Below are 12,872 nucleotides of genomic sequence, written 5' to 3'. Positions count from 1 at the left end.
AAAGGAAAGTAATCCAGGGATGTCCTATACTTGAAGAATATCAGACGAAAATGTGTCACATTCTTTTTGTTTTGCTCACTCCTACGTTCCTGGCCTAGTCCACAGTAGGGCTGAACGAATGAATGAATAAAAGAAATGAAGAAAGATCATAAGATACCACTGCATCGTGACTGTTGAACTGTGTTACATCAATCCCATAGATTTCTGTCACGGTGAAACAGAATTTAATGGATTCTATTTCATTAACTCACTTGAGAAACTCACGGCTCTAAAAGAAAACCCAAAGATGCTAAGTTTTGGTCAAATTAAAGATGTCACTGAGGTATTCTTAATATCACAAAACCACTTCAAATATGTGTTCAAAGGACTTCAAATTAAAATGTTCCATTTTAGGAATACAGTCTTGTACACATAGTTTCTATTAAAGTTTTTTTTACTGACAAGAGTTTGTCAAGGCTGCAGACTGCTGTGGAATTACTAAGGGCATACAATGCACGCGAACGGCCAAGGTTCACCTGGCCAGCATTTCCCACTCAGTTGACGGGAGGATGTTTTTAACTCATCTGTGTATGGCCTTCAACAATCTAGTCTCTCTTGCTGTGGAAAAATAAAAGTAAGAGCTGTGAAAGGGCACAGAGTGAAAACCTCTGCTCCTTAAACAGGGTACTGCTTTTCAACTGCCCTAGGGCTCCTTGGAGGAGAAGGGTCGCAGCCTCCTACTTGAGCCCAGGCAGTTCTGGTTGGGTATTCTCGGCTGGGGTTTTAGACCTCATGTTTTTATTTGAAGACAGGCTTTTATCATTTAAAAAAAAGTTTGAAAACAACCCTTTTAGGTGAAGGCTGTGGATGATAGTAATGCCAGGGCTTAAATCTGAAGATGGAAGAGCCGACTGAGGCTGACAGCTGAGAGAAACTGCCGCAGCTTTTGTCACAGGGCCAGTTTAAAGCCCCAGGCCCTGGGAACGACTGCCAGCGACCATCGTAATGGATGAAATTGATCAAATTCAGATTAAACACTTCTAAAAAGCTGTCCTACTTTTTCACTCTTTAGGGTTTATATTTTATAGTCGTATTTCGGGTTTAATATAATATACTTGCATATATATTTTAAAATCTCTGGAGAATCCTGCATCAAGTAGATGTAAGAAAGGCAACTCTCACCACCTAGGAAGCAACAACCCTAACTGAAATAAAAGGCCGTACATTGAATGTGGGACTGAGCATGGAATGGGGCAGGGTGGAGGGGAAGGCAAAAACGCAGCAACCTTTCGATGGATGCAAGTGGAAATCCTGAGTGGTCCGGTGCAGCGAATGTCACCACCTCTCTTATAAACATAAGGAGACTGGGGCCCAGGAAAGCAGAAAGACCGTGGCCCCTTACACTGTGCCTGGAGGAACCGTCTTGCAGACTCCCTTCCTTTCCACATCCAAAGGTGAACGTCCCCCATCTCTCAAGAGAGAGAAATGAGTAAGCCGGCACCGTCACAGAGTGTCCAGAAGCCGCCGCGGCGAAAGGAAGAGGACGGAGGATGCCTATCCAGGGCATGTTAAATGGAAGGCCTGGCGCACCCCACTGCTCACACCCACGCGGCTGCACTTAGAACTTCAGTCCTAGCGAGAGAAAGATCTGGCGGCCCACGGTAATGTGGTTCCATGGAAACACTCCAAATCACCAGGTTCTGCAGTGGCAGCTCCGCAGGTCGGCTCGGCTCACCCCAGGCGGAAGAGTCCTGACAGCTGGCCGGGCGGCCCAGCCTTGCGGGGCTCCGGCCCAGGGTCTGCTCCATGCGGCTTTCCTGCTCCCTACTGTTCACGCGGCAGCACGAGCAGAGCTACACCCTCAAGCAGGCCTCTGACCATCCTGCTGTGCTTGCCACACTCACGTTCCATGCCCCCAAATGAAAAGCAAATGAGATGTGTCTGCCCTTGAAAAGGCATTCCCCAGAGACCCAGTATCTAGGGTAAGCGGTGATGTCGCTCAGCTCAATTAAAACAAACCCCCTTCGAGGCTACGGTACAGACAGAGATCTCTGTACAACGTTGAGCCTAACACCACACACCAGGAGGTGGAGATCAGTGTTAAGAATGTGTGGCGACTCGGAAAACTTACCTCACACTGGATGTGTGCAGAACGGGATGTATTCAGTGAGGGCGGGACGCAGCTGACAACAACCTCCGACGTACCTAAGTTAGGAAACAATGAGAATCAAGAGGTCAAGTTACCTTTTCAGAAGAAAAGTTAGAAATTCCTAAAAAACAAAACCAAAAATCAACTTCCTTTGACATGGCTCACGGTAACACGTTCTGCTTTGTATTTACAACCCTTAGAGCTAAAGGAAAACTGCCAAGATGCTCTGCCTATTTCCCCAAATGTCTGTTTATCATATAACATTCGCACCGGCAGTGGATCTGGCCCCCTCATTATCAAGCTGTATTAGCTCAAACACTCAGCATTGTTAGCGGAGTGAGCTCATGGCCTATTTCAGTTTTAAATTAACATTTGGCAATCACCCGGGTAATCAAAACAAATGACTCAGTCGTTTAGAATAGATTTATTAGTTGAGCCTTTTTTTCCCCCCTGTTTTAACAGCTCTAGAATATTTTGCCACAGGAGGGCTCAGATCCAGACAGAATGTAGAGCACAAGTCACCAGAGGAATATTTAGAGGTGTTGCCATGGAGATGAGGTGCCTTGCGACCACTGAAGTTATCTCCAACCAACAACAGGATTAGGACGCAGGCTGGTAGGCATGCCTAGGAAACAGGTGTGCCCTGTGCTTTTCCCATCACGACACAAAGACGGTATACCCTGACACGCTGCCCTCTTCGCACCCGCGAGGCCTCCCCACGGGCACGCTGGCATCACCACCTTAGCCACCCCCCATCATTCAGAAAGGACTGGCTGGGGCTAAGGAGAAAGGCAGTGTGATCACTGTATCATCCCCAACGTGTGAAATCCTGAAACTCACACCAAAGGCACTTTTATATGAACTGTAAAATGTACACGAGCAAATGAAATCTGAGGAAAAGACAGCTCCCAGAGAGGAGGCCCGCCCCCAGTCCCGTCTCCTCTGTTCACTGCTCTATTCCCACACCCAGAACAGTGCCTGGAACACAGGAGGCGCTCAAGAAGCATCCACCCAATGAAATAAGGCAAACATAAACCAAGGATTATAACCAGGCTCATGACTGCCCCCCGCGCCCCAACCAACCGGTTCCAGGCCAATCATCGAACAAGCAACGGTGAGAGATTTTTTCTTTTTTTTACTGTTAATGGGAAAATAAGTACCTGGTCCAGTTAGTTCAATAGGCTAATGGGTTCATCTGTTTAGAGACCTTAATGACAACTGTCACGGTTGAAGACAACTCTTCCAAACTTGAAATGGACAAGTCCGCTGACTATAGGGACAGGGGTCTTGTCCGCCAGATCAAAAGCCCAGAAGGGGCTTCCCTGGTGGCGCAGTGGTTGAGAGTCCGCCTGCCAATGCAGGGGACGCGGGTTCGTGCCCCGGTCTGGGAAGATCCCACATGCCGTGGAGCGGCTGGGCCCGTGAGCCATGGCCGCTGAGCCTGCGCGTCCGGAGCCTGTGCTCCGCAACGGGAGAGGCCACAACAGTGAGAGGCCCGCATACAGCAAAAAAAAAAAAAAAAAAAAAAAAAAGCCCAGAGGAAGGCAAATTTGTGCCAGCGACAAAGAGCTAACTTTCAAAAGCAAATGCTTGAAAGTGACTGACTCCAATAGAATACCTTCTAGTCCCCTTCCCACCTATACTTAAGTAGAGATAATATTTTCTTATTCTATCATATGAATAATGCAGCATTGGTTTTATCTTATACCTCATTTGTCTTACAGGACTTTAAGTTTCTTGGTGACAGGGACAGAAATCCCTGCTTTCTCTTCTATCTCCCGGGACTCAGCACGGTATGTACACACAAAAGCCTTGGCTAAGTCTCTTCTCCCACCACCCACACCCCACTCACACAGAACTCAGTTTCTAGAAGGTGCCACACCCTTTCATGCAGCTGCGGGGAGAATGCAGCATGGCGCAGCTGTTCATAGCAAGGGCGCCAGAGTCAGGCTGCCTGGGTTCACATACTGGCCCCGCCTCATATTAACTGTACAACCTCTGCGAACCTCATGTTAGCTGACCTCACAGAGAGGCTGTAAGGTGGCAACAGGGCAGTGCATATAAAGCACTTAACAAGGCCTCACGCATACAAGGTACTCACCGAATATCAGATATATAATTAACACTACTATTCCAGCAGGCGCAGAGTGAAAAGGTTATCAAAATTGGATAACCATTTCATATGCTGCCTCAGATACCTGGCCCCAAATATACCCCTACTTAGATCGAACCCGACTTAAACTTTGAACCTGAATCCATCACACTCCAGCCTTATTATACTAGTCCATTTTACTCACCCTTCCAGAACCAATTTTTCCTAGAGATGGATTTGATACATGCTGGGCTCTACTTGAAGGAATCCCGTTCTCTAAAGAACCAGAAGAGCTTCCTCCCTGAGACCCCAACCCGGCCAGTACCTTCCCTTCCTTCTCTCTGTCTGCTCCCTACCTCTGCAAATTCAGGCTTTGATGGGGCCGGGGGAGGCCAGAGAACTTGGCATCTAGTAACCGCACCAAGATGCCGGCTCTCCCTCGCAGAGGAAGTCCTTGAATGTCATATTCCCTGATGGCCTCTAGAGGGCAGAAGAGAGAAAGGCCCAAAGGCTGAGCAGGCAGAGCTCTCGCATGGGGGTCCAACTTGGGCCCCTGCCAGAGGAGTCTTGAGTTGCACAGTTCAGAGTTTGACCATCAGGAACTAGCCCACAAAGAGAGATGAAAACGTACAGCAAGATTGTAACAGCATTTCTACGTCCAGTTCACGTTACTGTGTCCCGCTTAACACTGAGTTGGGGATAAAGGCACTCAGAGCCGTAGAGTACACTTTTCAATCTGCAGTGTGTAACTGTGGCTCCGACCAGACATAACACAAATTGCGTTGATGATATTGCGCAAGTCAAAGAGTAAAAACAGAACAGCAGCCAAACACACTGGGTAAAATGTGATGACAGCAAAGTAATCCAAAATAAAACCCAAACACTTTGGGGTCAGTCATGCTTTAAAATAAATCACGTTAATCTTATCCCACCCTGACAGAATTAATAAGTGAAATTAGACAAACCATTTATGTTATTCCAGAAGCCAGAAGCTGTGTTCTAGTGACATTTAACACACACAATCATTCTCCTTCAGGTTTAACAACGGTATTTTGGTCACAGACACTGTCAGTCCTATCACTATGGACAGCCAAGCTTAAATGATCCCCAAATCACCAATCAATTGGGTGAATTACGTGGAAAATAAAATCCAGAGACAACAGCTGTTTGAATGAATCTAAAAGACCCGTTGAATCAATCAAAATGGATGAGCCCCACAGATTCACTGTCTCCTCTAACTCTTTGAATGCGATTGTCATGGTAACCATTCCTTAATCATGTCCTTCAGAATATTCTCTCCTACCTAAGAAACCAAAGAGCAGTGAACCCCAAATATCTTCTTAATTAGGTACAGTTGTGATGGTACTGAGCAGCCGCTTAGACTTCTCATTTATCCTGCTTCGATTCAAATGCTTACGCTGCTATGGTCGTTAGAGACATCGGCATTTGCACCATCCAGAAACACACTTGAAATGTTGCCATAACATGCAACAGGAAATACAAACGAGATGGCCACCGACTTCTTTCCTTTAGCAGAAGAACTGATAAAGTGGCTCTTATCCGGCAAAATAATTAATTGGTATAAATAAACGGTTCAGATAAAAGATGCCTCATTTTAATAATTTCAACATAATCAGGATCTGCAATATCATCGAGTCTTTACCAGCACATTAACTTAATCAACAAAATCCAAGAGGATATTATGTTATAGAGATATAATAAAGTGTAATTCTGTGTCCTTAGACTGAGTATAATATACTCTATACTATGTCTGGAAGACCATTTATTCCACACAAGTTTCTACATCTATTATTTTATATGATATAATATTCTTCAAAATTTGCAAAGAGAAAGGTTTTATCTTTACTCAGTCTGGGAAAAGAGAGGTTATATTTTTTAAAAGGTATCTACTAGATATACTACCCATTTCAAGTTGTGATCCTTCTAGATTCATCCTTAGATTTTTATAGTTCCTTCAGAAAACTAAAAAGTGCACAACTTTTCCAAAGTTAGAGTGGTGACCATTTTAAAATATTGCATTGGAATATATGGAACGCTTTAAAATATCAAATGTGCTGTTACAGGTTTGCAACTAGTAATAAAAGGTCTCTCCTTCCAGATACGGCACAACCTGTAAACTAACAAAAGGATGAAAGGTAAGCAGTGTGCCCACCAGGCCCCCAATAAGCTCTAAGGAGAAATTTCAATGGGCCATTTCTGGATGCAAATTTAAAGAATTTGTGGTCACAAAGGGGGGATAAGAAATAAAAATACACGCGTTCCTTTTTAACTGGCACACTAAAACATGAAGAATACTTTTGCTACAAACACAAAAATAATCAAGTGGGACCACATCAAATAAAAAAGCTTCTGCACAGCAAAGGAAATGATCAACAAAATGAAAAGGCAACCTACGGAATGGGAGAAAAATATTTGCAAATCATGTATCTGATCAGGAACTAGTATCCAAAATATACAAAGACCTCATACAACTCAATGGCAAAATAAACAATCCAATTTAAAAAATGGGCAGTGGAGCTGAATAGACATTTTCGCAAAGAACAAACACATGGCCAGCAGGTACATGAGAAGATGCTCAACATCGCTAATCATCAGGGAAATGCAAATCAAAACCACGATGAGATACCACCTCACACCTGTCAGAATGGCTATTATCAAAACACCACAAATAACAAGTGTTGGCAAGGATGTAGAGAAAAAGGAACCCTCTTACACTGTTGGTGGGAATGTTAATTGGTGCAGTCACTATGGAGAACAGTATGGAGGTTCCTCTGAAAATTAAAAAATAGAACTACCATATAATCCAGCAATTCTGTTTCTGGGTATTTATCCAAAGAAACTAACTCAAAGAGATATCTGCACCCCCATGTTCACTGCAGCACTACTTACGATAGCCATGATATGGAACAACCCACGTTCCTATCAATGGATGAATGGATAAAGAAGATGCAGTACATGTTTACGCAATGGAATGCTACTCAGACATAAAAAGAAGGAAATCTTGCCATTTGCAACAAGATGGATGGACCTCCGGGGCATTATTTTAAGGGAAATTAGTCAGAGAAAGACGAATACTGCATGATCTCTCTTATACACAGCATCTAAAAATTTAAAAACAAAAAACAAGCTCATCGGTACAGAGAACAGATTGGCAGTTGCCAGAGGCAGGGGGTGGGGAAATGGGTGAAGGGGTCAAAAGGTTAAAAAAAACCCAGACTGTACGTGTTTTCTGCGTATGTCTTTACATAACTGCTGGCTAATGAGCTTTATAAGACTAAAGAAAAGGAGAAAAACAAACAAAAAACTAAAGCATTAAGAATACTTAGGAATAAAAAAGCCATCAATGACAGAATAAAGGGAACTAAAATGATCAGGCATGAGGAACAAGTAGGAACAATGCAAAAAAAAAAACCCCAAAAGCCCCAAACCAAAAGCAAATTAAATGGTGAAATCCAGCAAGAAAAATGGAGCAGCAAACATTTGCTAAAGTCAAAAGGTAAAACCTCGAAATTCTTGCCCTTTGCCCTAATGTTCAATGGTATTTTCGTTTTGTTTTAAAAATATGGAGATTGATGTTCTTTCAGTGACTATTACAACGGTTCCCAAATAAAACAAATGATAAAATAAAAATTCACTTAATTGACTGATAGGCTTGAATTAGTCATTGCCAAGTTTACAACTTTCCCACAACTCCAAGCATTCTTTCATCAAGAGAAACAGGATTCCGCCCCCCCCCCGGCCCCGATGACCATGAGTAGCTTTGTGGACGACTATAATTTGTGTCTTTCTATAAGTCACTGGGGAATACACACCCCCCAAATTAGAACTCCAAAATCAAAGCAATGAGGGACAGAGGATAAGTACAGATGCGTAAAACGTGACCATTCTGATCGCTGCATCTGGAGAGCACTGGCTGTCCCAGAAGAGAGGAACTCCTGAGCCAAAGCCTCATTCTAACCCTGCCTTCACCCCACAGCTATCACCAAATCCTAGCCATCTGTCCTGCAAGAGAGCTTTCCTACTTTTTCTTCCTTCTAATCACATTTCTACATTCGCAATTTGGTTCATGATTACTTCACACCTAGACTACTTCACCAGACTTCCCGACTATGGACGCACTCCCGTCTTCGTAGAACCGCCAGAATCACCTTTCGAATGTACCACCTTGAACGGCTCACTCCCTTTCCCCCCAACTTTCCTCCATTGTAATCTGAAGGCCAAATTTCTAGCATGAAATTCAAGGCCTTCCAGTCATACTCGAACCCACTTTTCCCCTTCTCCCACACTCAGCTCTGGTTCTGGCTGACTCCGTGCCTCTGAGCTCTGTCACCCCTACCGAGTAACAGGCGCTCGGATGCACGCCACCGTCCCTACACCAGTGATCCTCAAGTTGGCTGCCCCTGGGGAGCCAGAGCAACTAGTAACGTCTCGGTGCCCCCCGTGTTCCCCCAGAGGAATGTAATGGGCAGCCACGTTTGAGAACCGCCGCCCCGAATTCCTAGAGCCCACAGTCAAAGTTCAGTGGGCGTGACAACCTCCGGGGGGGCGGGGATTATTAAAACACAAAGTGTTGAGCTGCATTCCCAGTGCTTCTGGTTCAGTAGGTCTGGGGTGGGGCCCCTGAATCTGCATTTCTAACGAGCTCCCAGGTAATGCTGGTCCAAGGACCCTACTTTGAGAAATACTGGTCTATAGTCATAACTAGTATAGTTATACAGTATAAATATATATATCATTTACACATAACAGTGACTATCATCTGCATACTTCATCTGGCAAAGGAGAAGGTACCGTCTTCTGGAATCCTATTACTGCCTTGTACTGTTGTTTACCTTTTGAGCCCATTTGTTCGTGAACCAATCTATAGAAAGTCTTAGGGATTATCCAGTCCGATTCCCTTTTTATAAAGTAAGTACTGAGGGGAAGTACTTTGCCCAGGGATCAGATGGTTATCGGTAGAACTTGGGCCAGGATTCAACACTCCCGACTCCCTCCTCCTCCCTCTCAGCGCAGTACTCTTCCCACCACATCCTCTAATCCCAATTAGAATGGATGTTCCTTCCTTGAAGAGATCCTTTTTGCTTTTGACGTCCCCCACAGCATCTAGCACACAGAGCAAGCAGTCAGTAAACGTTTGCTGCTTTCATTTGAGGAAGTGTTTGGACTCATACTCTAGAAGCTGCCTTTGGTACCCTATGAACTGTTTCCTTACGTGCTGGCCACTGGGCGGCCCTGCTCCCATCAATTAGCCGCAGAATAAATCCTTCACATCGGCATGCACGCAGCCAGTGTCTGCTATAGGGACAATCACACACATGTAAAGGAAAATTATAGGGTTTTAAAAGTGGAAGGAGCGATAAGTTTATAAGGTGACACAAATCAACTTTCAAGTTATATGTCAGAAACTTTTACAAGTACCCCAAGTTCCATGTGACACCCAACAGGCCCACGCAGCTGTAACAGCCCGGCAGTGGGCGAGGTCTGGGCTGGACGGCTTCAGCCAAGGGGCCCTGACTTTTTGGTGCTGAGGTCCTGCCTCCTTGTTCCTTCACAGAAAATCCACAAGTAACTGAATCAAGGGTAAACAGGAGATAGAGGGGAAGGGAGATGAAGAGCAGCCGAAGGGCAGCGAGCGGCGACTGGGTGAGCAACGGGGGGCAAGAGGACGGTGTGACACACCCGCCCTGCCTGCCATCGCCACTGCACCTCCGCAGGCCTTCGAGCTATTTCCAGCAGCCTGGCTGAGGGGAGCATGACTGGGCCCGGCCTCCTGACTGACCGGGCCTGTCTACACCTGCGGGGCAAACACAGGATGCTCTGGTGACTTCTGCCGCCTCTACAATGGACAGGAAGTGCTGTACAATCATGTCAGCTCACAGAACCTGGTGTCAGTCGTGAACGTGAGCACAAGGAATGCAGCGGCTGTGCCACCACTTGGTTCACCACCAGCCCACAGTAACCCGTGACCTTGGCAGCCAAACTGGAATCCCCAGCCTCCATCATGGACTGTGGCTCAAGGGAGAGGTTCTCTCTGTCTCCTCTTTCCCCTTCTCTAATAACAGGTATAACAATGAGCATACGTAACAGATCCATACATTAAAAGTTTTCTTCCGATATACAATAAAATTTAATAAGTTAAATAGGTGACCTCTATAACCAACTCCCCCCTTCATGAGTATTTTCGCAGCTAACTGTATGAAGTTTTTGACTCTGGGTCTAATCACAGACCTGATGGACGCATTCCGTGAACAACCATATCCCCAAGACATCCATTCCTTGATTCCTTCACTGCCATCATTTATATTCCAACTCTTGATGCTTTCTCAATTTTTCCTCTTCCAGTGACTTTAACACCATCCTAATGTTTGCTTGTCTCCCTCAGCCTCAATGTCCTTCTCAGGCTTGACCCCCCCCCACCTACTAACGCCTACAGAGAACGTTCTGTTTACACAGCCAACTCAAGGAATCAACATGTACTTGTAGTTGCTCGTAAGAATCACCCAGGTCAAAAAGAAAGAATCACCCAGTTCCAGTATACAGAAACCACTGGCAATAAGACCTTAAAAGACCTCATCTTTTCACATGGCTTCACTGTCACACTGGCCATGCTGAGTAATTGCCCAGAGGTTCTGGTCCCAGGTCCATGCTACTACAAGCCAAGCAACAGCCTTTGGCCGAAAGCAATCAAACTCTGACCTGGATATTGGCTGCAAGCGTTGGCATGAGCTCACGGATTGTCACTGTTGCTAGTGATACCACAAATGCAAGGGTCAAAAAAGGGCTCACTGGGTTGTAGGGCACGGAATTTGTCAAGCCCGGGGCTCCACTCCACCACAAAGATGGCACGATGCCCCAGTGGTGGCAGACAGACAAAGTCCCGACGCAGTGCTCACACTAACCTGCTCAGTAACTCTTGTGCAACCAGACAGTGGTGAACAGCGCTGGGCAGCTCTCCCGGGAAATCACATTTTCACTATTCAGGGGACCCACAGTACAAGTTACAGCACTCACGAAGAGACACTTCTCTTACATTACTAGTACGTAAAAGCAAACACTGCGCTTTTATCTACAAATTAATAATAAAAAGTGACTGATATATTCATTGTCTTTCTGAATCCCAAGTGAAAAATAATAGATTTAAAATAGATTTCTTAAAAGCAGTTTTAGATTTACAGAACAACTGAGCAGAAAGCATTTTCCACATACCTCCACAATACCTCCTTCCCAGTTTCCTCTATCTTTAATATCCTGCATTACTGTATTTTTTTTAGTTGATGAGCTATCACTGATACATTATTATTAACTAATGTCAATAGTTTACATTAGGGTTCATTCTTTCTGCTGTGCATTCCATAGATTTTGACAGATGCTGAAGTTTTTTGTTTTTTGAAACAAAACAAAAAAACCCAACCCTTTCCGGGAATTCCCTGGCGGTCCAGTGGTTAAGACTCCCACACTTCCACTGCCCAGTGCCTGGGTTTGATCCCTGGTAGGGGAACTAAAATCCCACAAGCCGCGTGGTGTGGCCAAAAACAAACAAAAAACACCAAACCAAAAAAACGTTTCCAGTACCTTCTGAGGAGCAATAAATCTCCTTACCTCAAGACCATTTTAATTGCTGTAGCTTTGTAAAGGCAAGTTTCACAGGAACGCTGTAATGTACATCATTCATTTCTTTTCAGTGATTCATGGTTTCAAAGACTGACTATAACATAGCCCTGCAAACATATTCAACTCTGATTATGTGAAAACCAACCATTCACAACTCTCAGACCTCCAGTATGGCCCCAGAAAAACGAGTCTGAAGAAATTCTTGGACCACAAAACAAAAAGTAAGAAAAACAGTCTCCAAGATGACATCTGACATGTTGGAATTAGTCTGCTGATGACTTGGTCTGGAGATGTTTAAAAAACAGCTTTGTCATGAGAAAGCAGAGCAGTGTAAGAGAAGTAGCATCGGGAGACAGAAAAGAGGAGGAAGAAAACTGGGAAAGGAAAGCAGGGACGGGCAGAAACAGTCGAAATCGGGAGTGGCAGATGGACACGAGATGCAGGACAGAGTGGCAGCAATGGAAAGGAGAGCCAGCTAGACATAAAAGGACGGTGACAGGAATTATTTTGAGGGGGTGAGTGAGGAAGGGACAAAGTGCGTCTCAACACTCTAGCCCTTAAATTGCCTAATCATTCATTCAACTGAATATATCAATGGGAAAGCAACATTCAGCATGTTAAAAGCCGGCTTTGCACGTTAAGTGTGTAAAGATGGTACACCTTCCATCCACTGAAAATTCCCTCTGAAACCCATTTCAAATCTTTTGGAAGGCTCTAGGGATAGGGTTATTCCTGAATGATGATTACATACACACACTAGCTGGAGGTATAGACCTACAGGTGTAAAACATTTATTCTGATGCTTTCATTTTTAATTTATGAATAAGTGTGAAGCAAAATTCAAATTAGTTTATTTGTCCTGTCCTTGGGGGATCTGACATCTCACCCTACCTACTTCAGAAGAACATATACTGCTTCTCTGTTTTATCAGGATTGTTTCTCTCTTGGTTCTGATTTCCCTTCAATCCAAGTATGTAATGAGGCTATTCAATGAAGAGACTGTGGTTTACTTGCAGGCAA

At 44.6% G+C, this 12,872-nt stretch overlaps 1 protein-coding gene across 4 annotated transcripts in view; it reads right to left on the bottom strand.

Moving 5' to 3' along the window:
- Nucleotides 1–12,872, bottom strand: part of FHL1 (four and a half LIM domains 1) — a 61,011-nt gene that overhangs the window by 35,345 nt on the left and 12,794 nt on the right. For all 4 annotated transcript variants that reach the window (XM_060292690.1, XM_060292692.1, XM_060292691.2 and 1 more), the window contains exon 2: nucleotides 2,111–2,184. The gene's annotated coding sequence lies outside the window, so the exon portion shown is untranslated. The remainder of the gene's footprint in view (nucleotides 1–2,110; nucleotides 2,185–12,872) is intronic.

This window comes from Globicephala melas, chromosome X (assembly GCF_963455315.2).
Source record: "Globicephala melas chromosome X, mGloMel1.2, whole genome shotgun sequence".
Lineage (NCBI taxonomy): Eukaryota > Metazoa > Chordata > Mammalia > Artiodactyla > Delphinidae > Globicephala > Globicephala melas.
This window is presented reverse-complemented; position numbering and strand designations above follow the sequence as displayed.